At 38.6% G+C, this 27,393-nt stretch overlaps 1 long non-coding RNA gene across 2 annotated transcripts; it reads left to right on the top strand.

Annotated features, from left to right (window-relative positions):
* On the top strand, positions 1-27,393 carry LOC123632975. 2 transcript variants are annotated; one of them, XR_006733519.1, is made up of 3 exons: positions 1-96; positions 12,123-12,213; positions 27,352-27,393. It is a non-coding gene; the product is annotated as an uncharacterized LOC123632975 (long non-coding RNA). The 2 variants fall into 2 exon arrangements; XR_006733518.1 differs by lacking the exon at positions 27,352-27,393 and adding an exon at positions 16,592-16,628.

Here is a 27,393-nt window from a genome sequence, read left to right as displayed (position 1 = left end):
AGGGTGCCTGAAACCACAGGAGACTCCACGGGAAGAAGTTGCGGAGGAGAACTGGAAGGAGGAAGGGCCCCAGCGGCTTGGAGACCGGCGACAAGGGTAGGTGGAGGATTAAACTTCCCCTCCCTCGCGTCTCAGACTGCGGGTGGGCGCCTGAGCCCTTGGAGACCTGCCCACACCAGCCCGGAGACGGCTGCCGCCAGTGAGCGCACCGGGTTCCAGCTCCCTCAGGGCGCCTCCCGGCCGCAGAGCCCAGACGATTGCCAGGCGCCATCTTGCTTCATTCTCCTCTTCCCCTCCCCTCCCCGGGGCTGCCGAGAGAGACAACTTAGCCACCACCTGGAGGCATCTGCAGGGAACGGGACCTTTCCTTTTGGGGCCCTACTGCGGACTGAGGGGTGCTCGGACTGTGAGCTCCCTGCCCGCCAGCCCTCCCAGGTGCCACTTACCCGGTGACTCCAGGAGTGGATCAGATCTCGAGGCAGAGAGACATTGATCCGGCCTGGGCACCCGTGGGTAACTTGAGACCAGCACTCTTCTCCCCGGCAGGTGTAAGGTTTTTGGATAATCGGTGCCAGAGAAAGAAAGACGAGCAGAGTTGAAAGGGTTAAGTAAGGAGGCTTTATTGGATAATGGAGCGCTCCTGGGCGAGGTTCCCGGGTGGGGGGCGGAGATTGAGAGAGAGAGAGAGAGAGAGAGAGACCGGAGAAGTCGCCTGGAGCAGAAGTTTTGAGTGGGTTTATACATGTTTTTTAGGTCTGGGGGGTGGGGGTTTCTTTGGCGGAAAGATCTGTGGTGGGGAGAGCAAGGAACTTTCTGTTGCAGTTTTAGGGCGAGTATTGAGAAATAGGAGGGGCTGGTGGTACGTGTGGGCTCCAGGAACCGAGATTATCTAGGTGAGGTTATCTTTAACTTAGCTGGGCCTGCCAGGCCCTGTGGGGTTTTTTTTGTCCTAGGGAGGGGCGGGGTGCCCACCACCAGCCTTACAGCAGGGTCAGGGATTGATCTCCAGGGCCCAGGGGACAGGCCTGCAGACCAGATTCCGTACACCCAGGTCTCGAACGCACTAACCAGGGGGTGTGTGTGCCTTCAGGGGCAGATCTGCGTGCTTGAGGGGCAACCCTCCTCCTGTTGGAGGGCTGTGATCTCAGCCGAGACTGAGATCCTGGGCAGGGACCCTCCCGAACCGCATCACAGTCAAGGGAGATCTGCTGGCTTGAGGTCCTGCCTACTGGCAGAAGCCCGGGAGAAACCGCCAGGAGTAGATTCCATGTCAAGAAACCACTTTTTGGCCAGGCACGCTGGCTCACGCCTGTAATCCTAGCACTCTGGGAGGCCGAGGCGGGTGGATCGTTTGAGCTCAGGAGTTCAAGACCAGCCTGAGCAAGAGCAAGACCCCGTCTCTACTAAAAATGGAAAGAAATTATAAGAACAACTAAAAATATATATAGAAAAAATTAGCTGGGTATGATGGCGCATGTCTGTAGTCCCAGCTACTCGGGAGGCTGAGGCAGTAGGATCGCTTGAGCCCAGGAGTTTGAGGTTGCTGTGAGCTAGGCAGACGCCACGGCACTTTAGCCCAAGCAACAGAGTGAGACTCTGTCTCCAAAAAAAAAAAAAAGAAAAGAAGATAGACGAATGGCCAAGAAACATATGAAAAAATGCTCACCTCTAATCGTCAGGAAAATGCAAATCAAAACCACAGTAAGATATCACTTATCTCCAGTGAGAATGGCCTCTATCAAAAAGTCCCAAAACAATAAATGTTGGCATGCATGCAGAGAGATAGGAGCACTCATACACTGATGGTGGGACTGCAAACTAGTACAACCTCTGTGGAAAGTAACATGGAGATACCTCAAAGAGCTACAAGTAGAACTACCATTTGATCCAGCAATCCCATTACTGGGCATCTACCCAAAAGAACAAAAGACATTCTATAAAAAAGACATCTGCACTCGAATGTTTATAGCAGCACAATTCACAATTGCAAAGATGTGGAAACAACCCTAGAATGCTAGCTGGTTAACCTACTCCCCAACTTCCATGACTATTGCCTACTGCTGAAGAGATAACATTATAAAGAGGTGGAAACTCCAAAATAGGGTTTAGAGTATAAAATGTTTATGTTTATAAACATTTGAGGTATTATAAAACCATGCTACTGACACTCTGTACTTGCATTTTTCTGTGATGTTAATAGGTTTTCATCCATATTGTTTATAACACAGGGAAATAAGTTGTGAAACCAGGCCACAGATCCAGCAAAAAGAAGCATAAACTGAGAAGTAACACAGAGTTTATGGCATATAAGGGAGGTGTACAGCAAGAGTGGAGGTGCCTGGAAGCACCACCATGACACCGTGGCTGCCAGCTGTAGAGCTGGATGCAAAACTTGCAGCTCTACTCAGAGTTTCTTCCCATCCCCTCAGGCTGCTGCAAACCCACCCTGGTGAGCCAATCTGCTCTCCTTCATTACCAAACATGGGCGAGACATACCACCACAAAAAGTTTATGTCCTCTGGATCTCCCCTCACTGCACAAATCTCAAAAGCTGGCCCAAACCTGCCATGAGGGTCTGCAGCCAGCAAACAGTGCTTCCTACCATCCAGATTGTGAAATGGGGTAATTTTTCATGATGTTCTAAAATCCTAAATAAATACAGAAACACAGCTGCCTATATAATAAACACAATGAAGTCAACTTCCCATTGTAGCTCTTTTCTGTGACGTTTAAGTTAGATGGGAGATTTTGGCAAAATTTTGATGACATCTATCGCTATGGACAGAAACCCAGAAATAGTTCCTGTCTGGTTGCCCATCCTCCCTGAGAAAATCTGAACTGAGGAAATGATATGCAAAATAAAATAGAAGACTCAGAATCAAAAGAAATGCCTTCCTTCCTAATATGTAACCCAACAAAGGGCCTGACCAATCTGATTAACAAAAAATCCTTCCTTGGTTGGATACAGCTAGAAGAGGATTGGGCTGAGGCCAGTCTGATACAAAAAGATGAGTGGAAATGTCACCCTCCTAACAAACAGCTCTTGTTACAGTGAATAGTGGCCTTTCAAAGCAACTTTTATTAATTCAACCAAAGTGTGACTGATCATCACATTCAGAATGTATCCATAAGTGTTTTCTTAAGTACTTACCATGTGACATATTAAATAATTAGCTAATTAGAATATGATAAAATAGGATATTGTGTGTAAAATATTAGGCTAGGTGCTGGAAGAATATGGCTATGAATAAGTATGTGAGCACTATTTTCAAAAGACTTACAATCTGGAAGAAAAGACAAGAAGAGCAATTCATTCAATAAGCAATTCATTCACTAATGAGAAACACGTGGGGAGGCAATGAGAGTTCGGGTCGGGAGTCCCCTGGAAACTGACAATATCAGGAGAAGCCCTAAGGAAGTAACTGGATTTGAATGAGACCTGAAAAGATTGGCAAAATGGTTTAAAATAAATATTGCATATTTTCCATAATCGGAGTATTGCATGCTCACAACATAAACAGTAGCTATTCTACTGGTGGTTGTGGGGAGAGGGGAGAAGAGGCGTTTTAATGAAGGAAAAGAAATAAAACAAATCACCCATGGTCCCACCACATCCAAACTCTTTTTCTTTGTTGCCCAGGCTGGAGTGCAGTAGTATCATCATAGCTCACTGCAACCTCGAACTCCTGGACTTAAGTGATCCTCCTACCTCAGCCTCCAGAGTAGCTGGAACAATAGGCGCTCAACACTATATGTGGCTAATTTTTAAAATTTTTTGGTAGAAATGAGGTTTCACTACTTTGCTCAGCCTGGTCTTAAATTCCTGTCCTTAAGTGATCCTCCCATCTCAACCTAAAAGTCCTAACAGGGAACTGGGTTAAGAAGCTGCTGAAGAGAGAGGCAGATAACAATCCTCCTCACATTGCCCCAGGTCCCATTTGTCCTTGAGAGTTGGATTCTCTTTAGCCGTGCAGCTGAGTAGCACCCCCTTGCCACATACCTATTAATATTAATGTCTTCTTATTCCCTAAGGGGCTAAGACTTCTACTTGAATCAGGGGTCCAGAAACTCTGGTTCCCTTCAAGGGACAAAGATATCACAGCATATCAAATGGACCGCATCAACCCTGACCAAGACCAGATTACAGGAAGAACTATGAGGACCCTGCCCAGAGCTCACCTTATTTACCAGAGGTCCATGAACTCCAAATTCAGAAGTCCATGAACTTGAATAGGGGAAAAAAGTTTAGTTTTACTAATATTCAACTACAACATAGCATTTCATTCTATCACAAACCAGAGCAGTGTTAGCAATATCTGTGACTTTGTTACCAATAGAAAACACAGGTGTTTTCATATAATGTTACAGTTTTTGCAGTTAATTCAAAAAATCATATCATCACCATTTCAAAATTGGCTATTAGACCCATCACTAAACCTTGTTATCAACTGTGTAAATAAAGAAGCAAAAAATGTTTAAATATATTTGGTTAATTGTACTTCCCTCTAATTAGCCTCCTTTATAATCCTATGTATTTTATGCCATTTGAATACATTATCCTGAGAAAGGTCCACAGGCTTCAGACTGCGAGAGAAGTCCATTGTACTAAAAAATATGTAGTCATACAGGAGTAAGGAATTTGGTCTGAAAGTCAGACTCAGCACCACACCTCATAAATAGAGGTTGCTCTGAATACAGCAAAGTAGTCCAAAGGTAACTGGGGTGGGGGGTGAGAAAGGGAACCAGTTGCCCTGTAAGCATAGTCTGCAAAAGTGATGCCATTTTTTTAAGGTAATATGTTGATGCAACCCTTTCTAAAACTGTGATGAAAAGGTATGAAAGGAATCGATGGGAATACAGGATCTTGAGAAGCAGAGAGAAAGAAATCAAAGGCAGCACCTATTAAAGCATTTGCTTCTCTCTAAATCCAAGGTCCTAGCCCTGCCTTTTTGCCCAGCCTAGCCTGAGACTTCACTGGGTATGTCTCTGAAGCAATTAATACTTATACTTGCTTCTCCCCAGCCACTCTGGGTACATGTCAGCCCCCCTGGGTGGAGAGATCAGGGTGAGGAAATAGTAATTTATGAATTGGAAGAGCTGTACCATTAAGAACTTTGACAGTTATGGGCTCTAACAAAACATCACTCAGAGAAGGAGTGTTCTCTCACCTTATAGTATCATGATCATGTGGACAAATTGGCTGAGATCCTCCACGAAGCCAACAAGATCTTAACTAGAGCTTCCTGCCCAAAACCTAATTGCCAGATCAAGACACATGGTAGAAATATAACACTGGGGGGGCCCGTGTACAACTGGCATGGGTGCACAGCATAAAAGGAGCATTGTCCTTTTCCATTTGCACATGTCCATTTACAAATCTCTGGTCCTGCAACTGAGTAGCAAAGTGGTATTGGGCTCTTTGGATCTGCAATTCCCAACCCCTGGGCCTCGTGCCAGTATCCATCCACGGCCTGTTAGGAACCGGACCACACAGCAGGAGGTGAGCGGCTAGCAAGTGAAGTTTCATCTGTATTTACAGCCACTCCCTATTGCTTGCATCTCTGCATAAGCTCTACCTCCTGTCAGATCAGCAGCTACATTGGATTCTCATAGGAGCGTGAACCCTACTGTAAACTGGGCATGTGAGGGATCCAGGTTGTGTGCTCCTTATGAGAATCTAATGCCAGATGATCTGAGGTGGAGCTGAGGCGGTGATGCTAGTGCTGGGGAGTGGCTGCAAATACAGGTTATCATTAGCAGAGAGGTTTGGTTGCACAATAAATGTAATGAGATTGAATCATCCTGCAACCATCCCCCCTTCCCCCATCTTCCATGGAAAAATTATCTTCCATGAAATAGTCCCTGGTGCTGAAAAGGTTGGGGACCACTGCTATAGATGTCTGGCTTTAGCAATGATTTGAGACACCAGCAGAACCAGTGCTGGGAGAAGAAAGCCTCTGATGTTGCAGGGGTGTAGGGTTAAGAATACTTGTGAGTTCTGCAATAGAGATACTATGACAACTTAGCTTGCAAGCAACAGCAGTGAGCAGTGCCCGGAACTAAATTGTGGAGACATAGGAGCCACTGAGGTTCTCAGAAATTAACAGGGAGGAACACTGGGGGAAAAAACCAACTAATGGTCTTTGGTAAAGGAGGTAGAACCTTAAGGGACTGAGATTTGGATATTACTATAACTGGCCTCATTCAATATTAGGTGGACAAAACCTGAGACTTTCCCATTACACAGTCAATAGGGAATCAAATGTTCAGATTGTTAGCTCTAGGGGACTCATGTCAAAAAGGAGAAGATGACACTAGATTTCATGCTCAACTTAATGTTACCTGGTTCCCTCTCCCACCCCACTTTTGAGGCAAGTATCCAGCCTGTTTTAGAACTATGGCGTAATGAAAGGTCTTACATAATGTGGAACTTCTAATTCGACAGTTTGGAAAACAACCATAAGGCAATCAACCCAAACTATCTCTTCTCACGTCCTTTCACTGAGAAATATCTCTGAGGAAAGTGGTTAAAAGCATGGTAAAATCATGTAACAGGAATTCTGTGAAATGATGCAGGTGTCCTGTTTGCAACTACCTCTGTATTACTAAGACGCTTCCCCATGGTTTGGCTAGGGGAAAAGACAGAGAAATACAAGACCAGAGCTGAAAGAAAGCACTGATGGAAAGAAAAAGAAAAAAAAAAAAAAACAGCAACAACAATTCCTGCAACTCTATAAATAAATAAAAATAAAAATTTAAATCCAGTGTTTTGGTTCTAAAATTGTCCAACTAAAGTTATAGCTTTGCAAAGAGATTCAAAACAGGAAGGACTTTAAGTGAACTTTAAAAAGAGAATTATCCCACAGAGTAGTAAAAGAAGAATCACAAGTTTAGGTTAATAAAAACAACAAATTAAGTTCCTTATCACTCTTACTAAAAGGTCTTCATTTATAGAAATGTCTAGTTAAGTAAAACCTCTTTTATGATAATCAGCACGTACTGCCCAGAAGCAACGCAGCAGTAAATAAGAAGACAAGGACAGGCTTAAAGCTCAGAATCAGTCTTTCCATCTGAAGACGGCTGTGTTTTATCAGAAATCGTGAGAAAGTGGGAGATAAAGAGCATGAGAAAGAAAGAATGTAAAATAATTTAACATGTTCTTTAATAATTGCTATGCCTTTTCAAATAGAAGAAAGCCTGGGCCTCAATATTGAAAAAAAGTGGCTTTGAGGTCATTCTTTTTTCAGTAGAAATTCTCCCTGTCTCCATCGCCAGACAGCACTACTTGAAAATTTAACTGAATGTTTTTATGCTTAGGAAGCTGTGAACAATGACAACAAGGACAGAAAATAATAAATCAGGGTTCTTTGGAATTCTTAACTTTCAGATACACAGTAATGCAATACTTCCGAGTTGAAATTAACCAATTTAAATTGCCTAGAACTTTTACTAAACATTACCTAATGTCAGCTGGTACTGCATGTGGAAGAGAAGGCTGTGGACAAGAAGAGAAGCAGCTTATTGTGTGTGTTTTTTCCTTCCTTTATTACTCAAGGGTGAAAGAGAGCTATTATTGTCAGAGTCTTATGCATGATAGAGAGAAAGGCCATGACAGACAGGCGGGTCGTCCCACCGAGTCTGAGCTGACCTCCCATCTGACTGGCCTGGGCCCTGCTCATCTCCATCCTGCCCAGGACAAGCCCCATCCTATGATACAGACTTTCATGTTGGAGCAGAGAGAGGCTTTTGATCATATGGTGCAGTGATATAAACACTAGTTCATGAGTCTGGAGCTGCGATCCCATCCACACTCTGCCACTAACTGCTGTACGACAATGGGTGGTGACCAGTCTCCTCACCTGTCAAATGAAGAGGATGAGCTAGATCAGGAGTAGGCAAACTTATTCTGTAAAGAGCCAGATAATAAATATTTTGGGCTTTGAGGGCCACATGCTCTCTATCCAACTACTCAACTCTGCCATTTTAGCACAAAGGCAACCACAGATATTGTACAAAGAGATGTGGCTATATTCCAAGAAAACTTTATTTACAAAGACGGGAAGCAGCCAGATTTGGCCCAAGGACCACAGTTTGCCAAACCCTGAACTAGATGACCTTTTAGATCCTTCCCAGCTCTGAAATTCTATATGGCTATAATTCTAAAAATGAGCTAGGCAGAGTGATACCTATCACATAGGCTTAAACTGTCCAAGAAGATCCTGCAGATGGATCCAGGAAGACTTCAGGGCAACTCAGAATGCTTTGTTAGTCTCTGGAGCTTATGATTCTGCCTACATCTAGCTAATACAATAAGGCAGGGAAAATAAATAAAAGTTCTAAGGATTGAAAAGGAAGTAATAAAACTGTCATTTATATTTGGGTGTTGTCCAAGGGACCAAAAAAGAAAAAGAAAAAAACTGTCATTTATGGAAGATATAGTTGTGTATATTCAAATACAAATAAAAAGGTACATGGGGGAAGATAAATTATCAGAATAAGTAATGTGTAGGCCAATCAGCTACTTATCTCAGATCTATCCTTCATTTTTCCCTTCATCTACACTGTATTCAAGGAAACAATATTTCAGTCTCCTTTGCCTCTGGATTCTACATACATTCAGCCAGTGGAAGGAACTGGATGAATATTAGCAGGCAGCAGAGAGAGGAAAAGGCAGGATATTTCCCTCCCTCTCTGTTTTCTGTAGCATCTCAGGTAACTAATGATTCCAGCTCCAGGCTCCCTGGGGTTCCATGTCTGCTGAGTAACGCTGGTCTCTGAGCTTCAGTAATGCCACCTCCTTTCTTGGTCCCCCTAGTCTAGAAGTGGAAGCAGCTTACTGCTTTTTGGTAACTTCTGGGTTGCCCCATTTCTTCCCCTCTTTGGAATCTCAGTTGCTCTATCATTTCTGTTATAAATCCCTTGTATTAACTATCCTCCATACAAAATGCTTAGAATAGTCTCTGTTTTCCTGGTTGGAAATTAAATTGCAATACAAAAATTTTTATTTCTCTAGCAATAAACAATTAGAAAATGAAGTTTAAAAACATACTATGTGCAATAGTATAAAACATTTAAAATACCTAGAAATAAAACTAATAAAAGATATGTAAGGCCTGTACTTGGAAAACTATAAAACACTTAAGAAAAATTTGAGAGAATCTAAATTAATGGAGAGGGAATTATTTTTAATATAAAACACACAAGCACTATTTATAAAAGAAAAGATTGATAAATTAAGCTATAATAAATTTTAAAAAGCTTTTATTTATCAACACATGATTAAGACAGGGAAAAAGAAATAAAGCATAAAGTAAGAAGGTGTGTGTGTGATCCAACTAGTAACCAGATTTATATTTTTTAATCTTCCTACATATAAATAAGGAAAAGACAGACCATTAGCCATCCAAATGGCTAATGAAAGTGTATAACATGTGGCCTCATTACTAATGAAGGAAATGCGAATTGAATAACATTATACCACACACCAGTATGGCTAAAATTAAAAAGATTGACAATACGTAATATTTTCAAGGCTATGGAAAAACAGAAATTTCATAAACTGCTGGTGGGAGTGTAAATTATTGCAACAACTCTGGAAAATACTTTGACATTATTCACTAAAGTTAAATACATACACACCTTATTTTCCAGTAATTCTGCTGTTTGATATACACCCAATAGAAAATATACCTATGTGACTCAACAGGTATACATTAATCATGATAGTCAAAAATAAGATATAACCGAAATGTCCATCAACAATAAAATCTATAAATAATGATATGTTTCCATAATAGAGCACTATACAGCAGTTGGAATAAACAAAATACAGCTATATACAACAATGTGACTAAGTCTCTCAAAATAAGGTCAATCAAAAGAAGTCTGTTTAGGACATGGTCCATTTGCCCTTCCAGATCTACTCTCTACCCCTCTCTGTGCCTTGGGCCTGGCCAGTTTGGACTGCTTGCACTCTGGCTTTTTTCAGATACAGCCAACAAGAGGCAGATCAGAGGGCAAGAGGCCAGGATATTCATCCCTTTGTACTCCCTTTGACAGCTCACAGTTGAAAATAGCTGCTGTCCTCTATGGAAGACCACATTTGCTATTAACCTGCTCTCCCGTACAGCAGTGGCAGGCACACAGTTCCTGAAATTTCGTGCACCTCTCCTGTGCCCTTTAGGTCCAGAGGTAGCAAAGGGTCCCCACTCCCCAGCTGTTGCTAGCTCTGGGGTGTTACCACATCCCCTGCTGGTTTCTTTTAAACTTACATACAACTTGTATGTGGTCTTTTTGTGAAACTCTTTTCAATTCTCTTTTTGAATATGCTGTTTGTTTCCTGCCTCATAAGAAACCAGATCCTAAAACTTACAACTACCTTCACATAAAGTTTTAAAAATAAACAAAACAAAACTATAGTTTGGGAAAATGCATACATAGATGGTGAAATTATAGAGAAAAGGAAGGAAGTAATTACCAAAAAAGTAAGGATAATGGTTAATTTGTGGGGAGAACAAGAGGAAGATGGAGGGAATTCTCAGGTGTTGCCAATAGTCTATATATTTACCTGGGTGATGGTTAAATACTCTTTGCCTTATAATATTTATTAAGAGGTATATTTATGTTTTATGCAATTTTGCTGTGTTTGCTGTTTTTCACCATAAAAACAGCTCAGAAAAAAAACATAAAATACAGGGAAAATTTTATTTGATTGCTGCATTCCATTAAATCTGCTTCTGTTTTAAGAACATAGATGTCAAGTGCATAATTTAATCAGATTCATACATTTTGGAGAGAAAAGCAGAAATCAGGAGTGTTGAGAATTCTGTTTCCTGTAATTGCACTGATATTTAACCTGGGTTATCAATTTACAAGCCTCCAGTTGATTTAGTTGGCCCAGAGAACAGAAGGAAAGGCAGGAGGACAGAGAAAGAGAGATGGAGAACTTAAACAAGAGGGGCACAATGACAATGAAAAGGAAAAGATCAATCAGAAGTATACAAAATAAAGTTATTTTTAGTGTTGCAAAGGCAGCTGGATACAAAAAGGATACACAACAAATGTATACTTACATGTGGCCTTCAGTTATGACCATAGAGACAATTTCATTTGATAAGTTATTTTAGTTATTAACTTCCTGATCATCCTCATGATATCTCAATAAAATGGGTAGGTAGAAAAGTCAAAATGTCTACTTGTCCAAACTATCAAAGAAATTTCTAAACAAAGGTCAAGTTAACAGAATAAAGCCTACATTAAGTGTATTTTCTAGCAGACCAGCTCATTCCTTGTCCAAATTTAAAGTATAATACAAAATATTAGGAAAATAAATACAGGGTGCTAGGATGAATGTAGCCTATTTCAATGTGGTCACATTAATGGCTTATTCAGTAACTATGTAATCTACTGTGCAAAAGAATCACAAACTCCAATCTAGTGCCACTACTTGCATTCAAACCGTACAAATAGATTACATAAATTACCTATTTGTGCAGTAAAAGACATTCCAAATGCTATTATGCATAGCCTAATAAACTAAGGGACAAAAACTGTCTCTCAGGGAGTCTCAAAAATTATTCATTGGCCCAAAAACTCATTATAAAGCTAAAAAAATAACCAAACATGGTTAAGATTTGAAAACGTTCTCTGTTGTGGAGAAGATAACATAAAACAAGTTTTGCTCAGTGGAGGAAGACTGTAGCATGATTTACTTAGTCCATGTGTGAATGGGAGAATATCCTTCTGTATTTTTGGTGGGTTTAGTTAGGGTGATTTGAATCCTATAGCCATAGCTCCTATATTGGAATAGCTATAAGCAACATCCATTCTTGATTTTTTTAATTAATCCAGGATAGTATTGGAAGTAGTATTTTCTTCATGCAAATATTTTGTCATATTCCTTTGATGCTTCCAAGAGAACTAAACTGCATACAGGTTTTTAAAATTCCACACAGCAATTTAACCTCCACCTAAAATGCCTGATTTTTTTGTCATTTAAAAAAAAATGTTAATTTGCCATTGTTTTTAGAATAGATAATATTTGTGCATGGTGTAAAATAAAAGTCAAACGTACAAAAAAAGTATGTACTATGTAAAATTTCTCTTCCATCTCTCTTCTCCAGGCAGTTTGTTCCCTGTTCATGAGCCATCAGTGTTATGAAGAGATGCCATCTCAGAAGATCTAGACTTCATTCTCTTCCTGCCTGTGCTGAGGTAATGATACTTGAAGGACCCCCATTTACCTCTTCACACACACACACACACAAAAAAAACCTTACAAACAAACTGTTCCACAGGGGCCCTCTGGGTCAAGGACCCTAAAAACCAGCCTGAATCCCTGGGCATGTTAAGAAAATACACCCTTCCGTGGAGACAACAAAGGTTTAATTGAACTAACCAGCCCCTGTGTGGTCACTGGGTCACCATGGTCATCACTGGCTGACTTATGCAACATCACAAAGATATCAGGCTCTTTCTCAGTCCTTGAACTGTGGCTCCACCTTAGGAGGGTTTTTCTATCAGCAAAGGGATTTGCCCTACCCCTCTCTGCGTCTCCACATTGACAATGATTATTCTCCCATATGCTGTTGATTAGAACCATTTATGAATACCTAGAAGATTACACAAGATCAGTGTTTGTCATTATGGCTGCCCTAGGCATATACATGTGTTTGAAATTTTACCTGCTTCACATGATACAAAATAACAATTTTGTGATATAACATAGTCTGTTTCTTATGCTGATTTTATTGATCTTTTGGTATGACTGAACTTATTTTACTTCAAGGAGAGAAAGGGGGGGTAATAGAGTGGCATGTGCTGAAATTTGATTGAATCTTTAATGTACATCAGTTATTGCTGAGGAATGGTTCTTGAAACTGAGGGTACAAAGAAGATAATCTGGAAATCCCAAAGGATATGCACCAAAGTGAAGTAATTACTTCCTTTGGGTTGAGGAAGGAGAATTGAAGATATAGTTTGCATTCTTTTTGCCCAACTAAATTTTTTTCATGAATAAATGTATAATGCTTCTCTAATATGAAGAAATTATAAGCTATTAAACTACATAAGAAGCTATTGTTCCCATTTACAGATAGCAAAACTGAAGTAGTGTTGGACTAAGTGACTTTGACACTGTACCTCAGAGATTTCAGTAGTGAAATGGAATTTCAAATACAATCCCTCTAGGTCCTAGTCTATTTTTTAGCCCACTGACTGCTGTCTTCTTTTATAAGAGTTATATCTTGAAACCATCTCTTGAAGACACCTCTGAGGTTAATGCCTTAGAAAAACCTATCAAACATAATGACTTTGATAGAGACCATTTCACATTACTTTTACCAATCTATTTTTCTTGGCTCATGCTCTCAGAACTGTCTAACTTTTTCCAGTGACACTGTTCACACTGATTCTGGTTTTTAACAACACAGGCAAAGATTTAAGCTGATTGTCTATGAGGCAAAAAGAAAATGACAGTAGAATTCAATTCTCCAAGATAGATAGAGAACATGCAATACATCTCCATGTTAGGAACCATCAGTATTGGATTACCCAGCAACCACTACGATAGGTAAAGGAGACAGTCTTGACAGCTTCACAAGATCCTTGAAGAATTCTACTCTGCCATCCTCTCCCTCAACTTATTCCCAGACCGTTCTTTGTAGCTATTGAGGTTGCCCATATAAGTAGCTTCAAAGCCCTGAAGTGTCAATTTACTGGTGAGGAGAAGTCGGAAATATGGAATATGTAATTTCTATAGGAGAGGGGATTCTGGTAACATATATTTAGTCTAATGCAATCATAGACAAGACTAAAAAAGGCCAATTTCTGAATCAATTAACAAATAGTGGGCTCTGTTTCTTAAGGATTTTCATCTCCACGAAAAAGCAAGCCACTTGTCTAGTTTGCCAAAAACTTTACCGGAGTCTCTTTCAAAGAGAACCTGGGAGAGGGGATATGTAAGTGCCAGGTGACTTACTGCTGCTCTCTCACCCTCTTCAGTTGGATCATTATAGCTGGTATCTCCCCTCAAATGTAGGCATTTAATTCTTTCATGCCTTGTTTCCCATAAGATACAACTTCTCTATAGTGAGAAGTACGATGTAGCAATTGGCATGCCACTGAATCTATAAAACTAGTGTAAAATAGATTTGAGTTTGGCTAGGCAGGTCCAACCTTTAACCTAACTGGAGCCAAGGATTATGTCCTAAGAGTCTGATGGACAGGTTGACAATTCAGATATGAACAACCAGAGAGGCTGGTCTGGGTCCCCTTCCTCAAAAAAGAGATGTGAGTCAAACCAGGGAGTCTAATTACACAACCAGGTCCAAGAATGTCAAACCTGCCTAACTATGGGATGGAGCTAAGAATCAGAAGCAGGAAAAGACCTGGAGCAGAGCTGGTCAGAGATGAAAATATGAAGCACTTATGCAAATTTGATTGGGGAGTCCACTGCTTATGTTTAATTTGGCAGCAGGCAGTTGCATCTGACTGTCATGCAACTATTTAGTAACTGAAACTATTTAATAACTAAAACAGATGCTACTACTTTTTACCTAAACCCCCATCACAAAAGCCAGTTAGAAATGTCAGATCTATGTTCTATGCAAAACTAAAGTGCAATTTATTGCCTTAAATCCTATTTTAACTCTTCATAGAATGTGTATCAGTCAGGCTCTTGGTTGTAAGCAACAGAAGTTGACACTGACTAATGAAGAAAAAAGAAACAAAATACCAAATAATCCACAGAAGTGTTTGTTGGGAGGTCTGGAGAATCAAGCCCAACAATAAACTTGTTTACAGTGCCAAAAACCTTTGTGCAGCTGGCAAGTTGAAGAAACAATCTAAACTTCCATGGTCCCACCAAAGACTAAAGGAAGCCAACGTGGCCATTGCCACTGCTGCACCAGCAAGCAGGAGGCTTCACCTAGAGCTAGTTTGTTCATATTGCTCTTCTCTGTGTCCGAGCCTCTCATGGGTTCACCAGATGGCTGAATCCCCAGACAAATGCTTACATTTTAGCTAGAAGAGAGGCTATAAATTTGAGTTTTGATTCTATCCTGGAAATGTGGAACTCAAAAATAGAAACTTCTCAAAATACAGAAAAACTATTCAAAAGGTAATGGGCAACTTTTGACAGAGGTGCCAAGATAATTCAACAGGGAGAAATACTCTTTCAACAAATGGTGTTGAACAACTGCCTATCCACATGTGGAAGAATGAAGCTGGAACCATTCTCTACACAACCTGCAAAAATTAACTCCAAATGGATCATAGACCTAAATGTAAAAGCTAAAACTATAAAACTCTTAGAAGAAAGCGTAAGAGTGCATTTTTGTGATCTTGGGTTAAGCAAAGCCTTCTTAGATGTGGGACCAAAAGCACAAGTGAACAAAACAAAAGAAAACAAAAAGATAAATAAGACTTCATCAAAATTTAAAAGTTTTGTGCTTCAAACGATATTATCAAGAAAGTATAAGATCACACACAGAATGGGAGAAAATATTTGCAAATCATTATGTCTGTTTTGATTGCCTCCTCTTCATCCCATTGGTGAGGGAGGGGTTCCCACCCTAGAGGTGTGGGGATGGCCCAACACACAATATCTAACACAGAACAGATGAGATTAACAGCAGTTTATGAGCCACATACACTCATACCTCAGGGCAGGAGGACACTATGCCACATAGGGCCATACAGAGGTTGTACTCAGGAACAGAGTGGACAACCAGGAGCTGAGGGAGGCTGACTTTGTAGTACCAAGAGGATACATTGTCCCCTGGTTCCCATGAGAGCATGGGATATACTTATTTGAATAATTTCATGGGCTGCAGGGAATTGAAACCTGCTACTCATGAATAGGCAGGAACCTCATCTGGCCCATTCAGTAAGGAGGTTATTTAGCTGGGGCACCTTACCTATGGGAGCAGAATGGGAAGGAGAACTTGTAGTTAGGCCATTCAAGTCTCTTTCAGTTTTTCCAGATGTCAAGGCAGCACTTAATGTTGAACCTTAATTTTACATCTTATACTACCATATCTTATAAGGGACTTGTATCCAGATATATTTTTAAAAACTTACAATTCAACAATAAAAATACAAATGATATAATTTTTAAATGGTAGAGGTTTGACATAGTCCCATGTATTTATTTTTGCTTTTGTGGTCTGAGCTTTTGGGGTGATATTCAAATATCATTGCCAAGACCAATGTCCAGGAGCTCGTCCCCTATGTCCTCTTCTAGGAGTTTTATAGTTTCTGGTCTTATATTTAGGTCTTTTATTCATTTTGAATTGATTTTTGTGTCTGTTATAAAATAAAGGTCCAATTTCATTCTTTCACACAAGAAAATTCAGTTTTCCCAGCACTGTTTATTGAAGATACTATTCTTTTCCCATTGTGCCCTTTGGTGCCCTTGTCAAAAATTAGTTGGCCACATATGTTTGGGCTTATTTCTGGGCTCTCTATTCTGCTCCACAGGTCTATGTGTCTGTTTTTATGCCAATATCATACTGTTTTGATTACCTATAGCTTTGTAATAGAATTTTAAATCAGGAAGTGTGATGCCTCCAATTTTGTTCTTCTTTCTCAGAATTGTTTTGTGGTTCCATATGAATTTTCAGATTGTTTTTTTCTATTTCTGTGAAGAATGCCATTGGGATTTTGGTAAGGATTGCATTGAATCTGTATATTGCTTTGGATAATATGAACATTTTAGTGATATTAATTCATCTTATCCACAAGCACAGAATATCTTTCCATTCATTTCTGTCTACTTTAATTTCTTTCAGAAATGTTTTATAGTTTTCAATGTACGTATCTCTTACCTCCTTGGTTAAATTTATTTCTAAGTTTATTTTTTTATGCTGTTAAAAATGGGATTGTTTTCTTCATTTCTTTTTCAGTTAGGTTTTTATCTGGGTATTAAAATGCTATGACCTTTTGTGTGTTGATTTTGTGTCTTGAAAATTTACTGAATTCACCTATTAACTCTAACAGGTTTTTTGTGTGGAATCTTTAGGGGTTTGTATATATGGGGTCATGTCATCTGCATAACATGATAATGACATAATTTTACAACTTCCTTTCTGATTTGGATGACTTTTATTTCTTTTTCTTGTCTGATTGCTCTTGCTAATACTTCTAGTTCTGTGTTGAATAGAAGTGGCAAGAGTGGGCATCCTTGCCTTGTATCAGATCTTAGTGGAAAAGCTTTCAGTTTTTCCTCATTGACTATAATATGTCAGCTCTGGGTTTCTCATAAATGGCCTTTATTATATTGAGGAAATTTCCTTCTATACGTAAACTATTAAGAGTTGTTGGCCGGGTGCAGTGGCGCACACCTGTAATCCTAGCACTCTGGGAGACTGAGGCGGGTGGATTGCTTGAGCTCAGGAGTTCGAGACCAGCCTGAGCAAGAGTGAGACCCCATCTCTACTAAAAATAGAAAGAAATTTTCTGGCCAACTAAAATATATATATAGAAAAAATTAGCCGGGCATGGTGGCGCATGCCTGTAGTCCCAGCTACTTGGGAGGCTGAGGCAGTAGGATCATTTAAGCCCAGGAGTTTGAGGTTGCTGTGAGCTAGGCTGACGCCACGGCACTCACTCTAGCCCAGGCAACAAAGCGAGACTCTGTCTCAAAAAAAAAAAAAAAAAGAGTTGTTATCAAGAAAGGATGTTGGACTTTGTCAATTGTTTTTTCCATGCCAATTGAGAGGATTAGGTGGTTTTTATCTTTCATTCTGTTAATGTGCTGTATCATGTTGATTGATTTGTGTATGTTAAACCAGCTTTGCATGAGCTTCTGTACAGCAAAAGAAACAATCAACAAAATGAAATGGTAGCCTACAGATTGGGAAAAAAATTCCAAGCTATATATCTGATAAGGGGTTAATATCCAAAATTTATTAAAAACTCATACAACTCAATAGTGGAAAAATAAATAACCCAATTAAAAATGGGCAAAAGACATAAATAGACAGTTCTCTAAGAAGACATAAAAATAGCCAACAGGTATATGAAAATGTGCTCAATATCTTTAATCATCAGGAAAATATAAATCAAAACCACTATGAGATAGCACTTTATACCTGTTAGGATAGCTATTATCAAAAAGTCAAAAGGTAACAAATGTTGGTCAGAGTACAGAGAAAAGTGAACACTATTGGAGGAAATGTAGATTGGTACAGCTATTATAAAAATATGTAACTTACTAAAGAAATTAAAAATAGAATGACCATATGACCCAGCAATGCTTCTTGTAGTCATATACCCAAAGGAAATGATATCACCACCTCATAAAGACAGTGTACTCCCATGTTCATTGCATAGATATGTAAACAACCTAAGAGTCTATCAATGGACAAATGGATAAAGAAACTGTGGCACATATATACAATGTAATATTATTCAGCCTTAAAAGAGGACAAGATTGTGCCATTTGCCATGACATGGATAAGCCTAGAGGAAATTAAGGTAAGTGAAATAAGCCAAGCAAAGAAAGAAAAATATAGCATGATCTCAATTCAAATATACAGAGTCAGAGAATGAAACGGTGGTTACCAGGGGTGGGGAAAGGAAATAGAGAGATGTAGATCCGAGGATAAAAAGTAGCAGATATGTTGGATGAACAGGTCTAGAGATCTAATATAGAACATGAGGATTACAAGTTGTACTGTATATGGGCCTGATGCTAAATGAGTAGATTTTAGCTGCTCTCACCATGAAACAAAAAAAGGATAACTATGTGAGTGATGGATATGTTAATTTGCTTCACTATAGTAATCTCTTTCTATCTATATGTATTCCATAACATATTGTATACCTTAAATATACACAATAAAATTTATTTAAAGAATTAAAAAAGAAAACTATACAAAGAGATATTCTAAACAAAATAGAAAGAAAATGGGCAAAGGGTTTCAAAAGACATATCTCCAAACAAGAAATACAAATGGCCAGTAGACACACAAAAAGATGCTCAATATTATTAGCCATTAGGGAAATGCAAGGAGATACCACTTCACATCCACTAGTTTGATTGTGATCAAAAAGACAGGCCAGGCACAGTGGCTCATGCCTGTAATCCTAGCACTTTGGGAGACTGAGACTGGAGGACTGCTTGAGGCCAGGAGTTCCAGACCAGCCTGAGCAAGCGTGAGACCCCATCTCTACAAAAAATAGAAAAAAATAGCCAGGCACGGTGGCACATGCTTGTAGTCCCAACACTCTGGAGGCTGAGGCAGGAGATTGCTTGAGCCCGGGAATTTAAGGTTGCAGTGAGCTATGATAACAGCATTGCACTCTAGCCTGGGTAACAGAGTGAGATTCTGTCTCAAAAAAAAAAAAAAAGACCAAAAAAGTTGACAAGGATGTGGCAAAACTGGAGCCTCACACACTGCTAGGAGGAACGCAAAATGGTGCAGCTGCTTTGGAAAATAGTTTGGCAATTTCTCAAAATGTTAAACACAGAGTTACCACATGAACCAACAATTCCACTCCTACATACATAAGCTGGAGAAATGAAAACACACATCCACACAAAAATTTGTGTATGAATGTTCATAGCAACATTATTCACAACCAAGATATGGAAACTGTTGAATGGATAAATAAAATGTGGTCTATTCATGCACTGGAGTATTATTCAGTAATAAAAAGAATGAAGTACCAATACATACTAGAATGTAGATGAATGTTTAAAACATGCTAACTGAAAGAAGTTAGACACAAAAAACATCTATTATATTATTCAAATTTATAAGAAATGTTCAGAATATATAAATCTACAGAGACAAAAGATTAATAATTGGGTGGGAGACATTGTGCCTATTGGGGGGATTATTTGTGATAATGAGTGACTGCTAATGTGCATGAGGTTTCTTTTTGGAGGACGAAATGTTCTAAAATTGACTGTGAGGATGGTTGTACAAGCCTGTGGGTGTATTAAAAACCATTAGATTGTATACTTCAAACAGGTCAATTATATGGTATGTGAATTATATCTCAATAAAGCTGCTACTTTTTAGGGAAAAAAAGTAATGGGTAGCCTAAATGTGACCAATGTCTAGCAGTTTAATTATTCTCAAATACCAATATGAATCTTCTGCTTTAAAATATCTTCGCAAAATTTGGCAACTCTTCTCAATGGCTGATTGACTAATCTATATTTCCTTAGAAATCTTCAAAAATCTTGCCAAAATTGCCCATCAACAGTGAAAAATACACAGTTAAGAAGGAAGATGAGAACTGCAATTTCACTTTTTAACCATCTTTGTAAACAATGTTTAGTGAAATAGGCTGATTTTTTTTAGAGCAAGAAGGGTTACTAGAGATTTACTAGGAGTCAACAGGTGAGAAAATAGCATCTCAAAAATGTTAACTGACTTTTCCAAAGTCACACAGCCAAATGATGAGGATATTGTTTATTGTGGACACCTAGCACACCACTGTGACAGCCAGTCTCCACAATCGCCCCAGTGATTCCCACCTCCTGGTATTCACGTCCTCATGTAGTCCCCTCCTCCCCTTTTCTCCCTCTCCCATCACTCATTCTTGGGAAACTAGCTGAACATCATGATGACATTCAAGAAGGCTATGAAGAGGACTTTGTGGCCAGGAACTGCCACCAACCCCATGAGTGAGCTTGGATACATGTCCTCCCCTAGTTGAGCTTTCAGTTGAGACTGCAGCCCCAGATGACAGTCTGATTCCAGCTAAGATGTTCCTGAATTCCTGACCCACAGAAATAGTGATATAATAAATTAAGCTGCAGGTTTGGATAAATTTATTACGCAGTAATATGTAACTAATACACATTTTTGCTCTTTATACTCTGAAAAGCTGCCTCTTATTTAGGTACTGTTAAATATTTAGAATTATTTTCCAGGCTGCACGGGTAAAAATTCAAATACCAATCATTCTTTGTGGGTATAACTTTGATTTTATTTCTCCATTTAAGAAGAGAAAAATTAAATATCACATATTTTTGTCATTCTTTTTCCTCCTAACTCTGATGAGGAGGGGGGAGTGTGTGTGTGTATGTGTGTGTTTTGTTTTGCTTTGTTATTTGTTTGTTTTTGCAACTCCATAAAAGAAAGGTATAGCATTTTAAAGTAGGATAACTTCTCAGGTAAATTATCCCTGCTTTTGCTATCAAGACAATCTAATCATATCATGCACCTTATGGTGGAGCCTCCAAAGACTCGCTGAAACAGAGTGATACTGTGAACACTACCTTCAGCCTTCTGCCCACACTAACTGTAAACAATTCCACCCATGTTTCTCCATGTATTCTGGTCAGACTTCCCAAGATTCTTCCAATGTTGCTAATAACAAACAAGGAGCCTGACAGGAGGAAAAACATCGAGAAAAAGAAATCAGCATATATCCTCTACACTGTGAAAGCAAAATATACAAGAAGAGAAATATATTCACAGAAAAGTTTATTATTACTGACATCCACTGTGCTCCTGGCCTTTTCCCCTCATTTGCTAAAGACTCTAGTAGCTGGCTCTCAGCCTCCTTGTTCCTTTTATTCTGTCATCACCATCAGTGACCTCACTAAGAAAACAGAGACAATCAGACAAGGACTTCTTCACTCTTCTACCGCCAAACCCACCAACCAATCTACATCTATATCCACAATGGAAGTCCTATCCATGTTCCTCTCTTTGGTCAACGCCTCACACTCCATCCTTCTCAACTGCTCAAGGATATTAATTCCAATATTTTCTACTCCCTTTTTCCTATATCATCAATTCTCCCTGTCTTTATAGCACTCTCAGAAATATGTCAATATGCTTTGATACCATCACTCTGAAAATACCCTACCTTAATTCTGTGTCTCTGATCTCCTTTCCTGGGCAATGCCCCGTCAAAGCAGATGTTGATTTTTTATTTCTCTGTTTTGCCATTTTTCATTTTTGCCTTAACCCATTCTAACTGGATTTTGATACCATTGCTCTGCTAATGTTACATTTATCAATCAGTAATAAATACCATATTTTGCCATTTCCAGTAGACATTTTCCTATCTTCAATTTACTCAGTCTCACATCCAATCAAGTGGTCACTCCTTCCTTATGAAAGTACTCTCCTCCCTTGGTTCCTCAGACACCCCACTATCGCAGTCTTCCTCCTACCTCTCTGGCTACTTTTGCTTGGTCTCCTTTCCTGACTCTTCCTCTTGTGCCTGCTTTCCAAATGTTACCACTTCTCAGGATTCGGTCCAATAACATCTCTTTCATCTCCTTCAAGTTGCTTCCAACACATGAAAGTTTATAGAAATGCCAAAAAAAAAAAAAAAAAAACCCACACTAAAGCATCTAGATTCATATATCCAACTGTCAACAGAGATCTCCATGTGCCATACATATATATTAAACTTACAGCAGAACTCTTCATTCCCAAACAAATTATTCTCCCTGGTAGCCTCATGCACCTACATACTCCAGCTTGAAACTAACTGGGGTATTATCCATGATTTCTTCTCCCTTGACCTCTATTCATATTTAACCCAACAGCAAGACTTCTAGAGTCTACCTCCAAAATGTGCCTTGAATTCATGCTCCTAACTCTATGTTCAATGCTACCAACACAGTACAAGCCACTACCATCTTTCACCTGTAATATTGTAATATTTCCTTCTTTCAGTTTGCTTTCCTCCAATCCATTCCCCACACAGTAGCCAGAAAAAAAAATTATCTAAAAAGATGACACATAACAAACTCACAACTCCTCTGCCTACTCATGCAGTGCCACTGTTCACTCATGAACTATAATAACATGGACTTTTCATTTCCTAGAGTGCTGGACCTAGGAATCATAGTCCTTCCTACCTTGGACCTTCATAATTACCATTATAAATTGTAATTATTTAACAACTCCCAGATAAGAGGCAGCTTAGGAAGAACATAATGGTATATTAGTTAGCTATTGTTGCATAACAAATTTCTCTAATTTCTCTCTGCTTAAAGTAAGCCCCCACCCTGTCCCACCTACCAGGCTCTTTACTGGAGTAGTTTCCAATAATACATAATTCCCTGACCAGATTCCCTCTTCTCTTCTTCTCTCTTTTTATAATTTTTTTTACAGTTTATCATTGTAAATGTGTCAGTCACATAACTAACCCTACCAGGCTGTAAACTCCATAAGCACATCACCATGTCTTTTTCAGTTCTTCATTCTAAACCCAGTATCTAGAACAATACTTTGGATATATTAAGCCATTATTACTGTTTGTTGAATTAATAATAATAATGCTATATGAGACTCATAAAGAATATTTAGTTTAAGAGCTACAAAATCAAAAGACCTTTATAAGCAAACTTGCCAATCTTTTGTAAAAGGTATATTTCCTCATTATGCCTTGTATTTAAGAAGCTTATTAAACACAACAATGCAAAATCTCTCTATTCCCATCTCCATCAGCTATATATTAATATTTGTGTATGTATTATATGTATGAGGTTGTGTTTCTTTCTTAAAAGTCCTTCTCTACTCTTCTAATTCCTGCTTCTAGTACCTTCTGATTCAGATTTAATCTGTCCAAAAAAAATGCTCTTGATTCCTTTTAGAGTATTTGACATTAAAAGGTCACCTATCAGAAGCCGAAAAATGTCAGCGTTTCCCCAGATACAGAGGTTTGCCTCATCTCTTTAACCACTAAACTAAATGATAAATCAAAGACACTCAAATGGGGGGAAAAAAACTATCAGAAGTCTCACTTGTAAAGCAGAACTGAAGTTGCAAAGAAAGTAGGAATGAGACACACTCTATGGGCATCAGTAGCCACAGGGGAATCCTGCCAAAAAGTCAGAAATAGCTTCTCAAGGGTAACCATTTTCAATCTATTTTATTTCTTTTTATTACTCTTCCTAGGTAACACAAAACTTCAACTGATATGAAACCTTTTAACAAATGCAGCTTGTAACACGGTCTATTTATATTCTTATTTTATTTGATTCAATTATTCTCCTATAATTCTCCTGGTATTAAAAGTCCTTTTGATGGTGGTTCTGTTTTCCATTTCCGAAGTCATTAACCTCCATTCCCTACTCGAGGTAAGGGGAATGCTCTGTGAGTGACAGCCTTGTTTACAGGGAGCAGGAAAGGACTTGGCAGCTGTTCCAAAGTGTCAAACGAGATAGCCTGAAGAATGCTATAGAAAAGTGTCACCAAATAGGGAAGGGACGTCACACTAACTAGATTGCCTCTTTGTTGTCCACTAATAGAATTCTCTGACATGTACCTGTTGAGAGAGAAAGATTTGTGAGGAGGGAGGAGTGCTGGGTAATCGCTTTTGTACCTTTCATACGACTTTCGTAGTCTTCAAACTCTCAAAAGCATAAAGATGGGCTTAAAAATGGAAATAATGAGAATAACAACAACCAAAAAGGCTGTATTAATATGAATTAAACAGTACCTTTTTGAGAATGAAGAATTTTATTTCTTGGAGTAGCTTTTATACACCAAACTTTTAGCTCAAAATTGGTGTTTTTTACTAATTTCAAAAGATATATCTAAGAGTATGCCAAAGTGTTCATTTGAACAGTCTTTAGAAGCATATACTCAGATAGTACTTGGCCAAAATCCTCTAAAATATTTATTTTAAGTATTCAATTTTCTATTCTCTTGTTATAATTAGTCCATTGGTGATTTCAGTTTGTTCATTCAATAGGCATTTCTTTGTTTTTCTTTTATTTTTTCCCCATTTATTATTTGTATATATTCATGAAATACAAGTGTAATTTTGCTACATTGATACATTGCATTGTGGTGAAGTCAGCATCTTCAGTGCATCCATCACTAAAGCAATGCACATTGTACCCATCAAATAACCTCCCATTATCCACCCATCTCCAGCCCCTCACCCTCCAAGTCTCCACTGTCTATCATTCTACACTCTGCTTCTACCTGTACACATTATTTAGCTCCCACTTTTAAGTGGGAACATGTAGTGTTTGTCTTTCTGTGTCTGAGATGTTTCACTTAAGATAATGGCATCCAGTTCCATCCATGGTGCTGCAAAAGACATGATGTCATTCTTTTTTATAGCTGAATAGTATTCCATTGTGCAAAGATATATATATATATACATATCACATTTTTAATCCAATCTTCCATTGATGGAAACTTAGATTGATTTCATATCTTTGCTCAATAGGCATTTTTAAACGCCTACTATGTGCAGGCACAATTCCAGGCACCTAAAATTGAGTCTGTAAGTTGCACTAGCGAGGAGACAGCAAATGATTCCCAGTCTGATGGGAAAGAGAGAAAAGTGCATGATCAGTGCTATAGCAGTCAAAAGAACATCCATGAGGTGTTATTCTGCTATGCTTTCTCTGGTCCTAGGCCCTTCACCTAAATTCTAATCCACTTATTCAGTTCGATTCTCCATCTTCACCTCAAAGTCAGGATATTCAAGACAGATTCTCCATTATTCCCAAGCCCAGCCTGGTTCTCATCCCTAAATTCCTAATTGTCAAATAGTAACCAGCAATGAGCACTTACTATGTGCAAGGCATTACACAGATTACCTGATTTAAACTTCAAAATAGTCCTATGAACTAGATAATACTAGTTCTTTTACAAATAAGGAAACCAGACTTAAAAATTTAAATAATTAGGCCAAATAGCTAGAAAGTGATACATGCAGGCAGGTTTTGAAAAATTACACTCTGGAGCTGCACTGTCCTGTAGCCACATATAGCTATGGAACATTTGAAATATGGCTAATGCAACTGAGAAACTAAATTTTCAATTTTATTTAACTAATTTAAATTTAAATTTAAAAACCAATAGTTGCCCATGCATGGTGGCTCAAAGATCACACCTGTAATCCCAGTACTTTGGGAGGCCAGGAGTTTGAGACCAGCCTGGGCAACATAATGACACCCCATCTCTACAAAAAATTTAAAAAATGAGCCAGATGTGGTGGTGCACACCTGTAGTCCTAGCTATTCAGGAGGCTGAGCCAGGAGGATCACTTGAGCCAAGGGCCCAGGAGTTCAAGGCTACAGTAAGCTATGATCATGCCATTGTATTCCAACCTGGGTGACAAGAGTGAGACCCTGTCCCTAAAAAAAAAAAAGTTAATTCAGTTATTGAGTATATAAATATACTTTTCAACTATAAAATTTATGATTAAGTGTTTCTGATATAAATTTAGTTTCCAAGCTAAAACATGCTGTAAGTATAAATACACATTAGCTTTTGAAGACCTGTTATACATAAGAATGTAAAATATCTCATTGATAATTTTTCATACTGACCATATGTTGAACTATTTTGGATATATTGGGTTCAATAAAAACACATTACAATTAATGTCACCTATTTCTTTTGTTTGAGGAAATTTAAAAGTAAAGATATGGTTCATGTTATATTCTTATTGGACCCACTGGTCTAGAGCCTATCTTCTCAGCTGCTGCACTATCCCAACTCTCTGGAAGGTTTCAATTCAATGGTCATGCAGTAACAAGGCTTTCTTACTCAAACTGGCTAACTTCAATCCCCTTGCCTTTTTTCCCCACTGTCTGCCATTTATCTTGAAACATCTTATTCCCTCCATGCTCTAGCCTCCTTTCAATTACTCTTTCAGGATTAGCTCAAGTCCCAACACTAGAGTGTGGTTATCTTGATATCTGCTCCAAAATACTTTTTCATTTTCTCACTTCAACATCAAAATATGGTAATTGTCAAACTGGACAATATGATCCAATATTCTGTTGCATCAAATGGCTCCAAATGACATGCTGTGATAGTGTGTGTGTGTACACATGCATGCATTCATATATTCATATTCCAGCTTCTTTTTCTATCCCTCATAGATTTACCTTTCATAAATTCATTCAAATTATCCTTGAATTCACTTACAACTTCCTCCATCATTAAGCTCCCTACATCTTCCACAACTACTTCCTTCATTTACCTAAATGTAGGAACAAGTTTTAAAGAATGCCACACTGTTCCTTCAGTTTGAAGGTCATGTGTCACCTTATACATTGTTTAATTTGTAAATTTTAATCACATCCTACTTCAGTGTTAAATTCCTAAATTGAAGTTTCCTAATTATTTTTTATGTGGCAGATATTATCACCAGAAGCCAAATATACATATTTATTCATCAAATCTTAATCTACTATATTTTTCTTGAGATGCCTCAGAATTGACTATGATCTTCCAGATTTCAGGTGAAAATATTAATACTATGATAGGGTAATGAATATTTTCTGTTTAGTTTTAGTTTCCTTGATAAAAATGCCAAGTATTTCAACTTTTAGCCATATGTTGATCTGATGTCATCAAGAAACATTCTATTAATATGACAATTCTTTGTCTTTAGGTAATAAAGAAGAAACACTTTAAAAACAAACAGAACAAAAAC

Source organism: Lemur catta, chromosome 2 (assembly GCF_020740605.2).
Source record: "Lemur catta isolate mLemCat1 chromosome 2, mLemCat1.pri, whole genome shotgun sequence".
Lineage (NCBI taxonomy): Eukaryota > Metazoa > Chordata > Mammalia > Primates > Lemuridae > Lemur > Lemur catta.
This window is presented reverse-complemented; position numbering and strand designations above follow the sequence as displayed.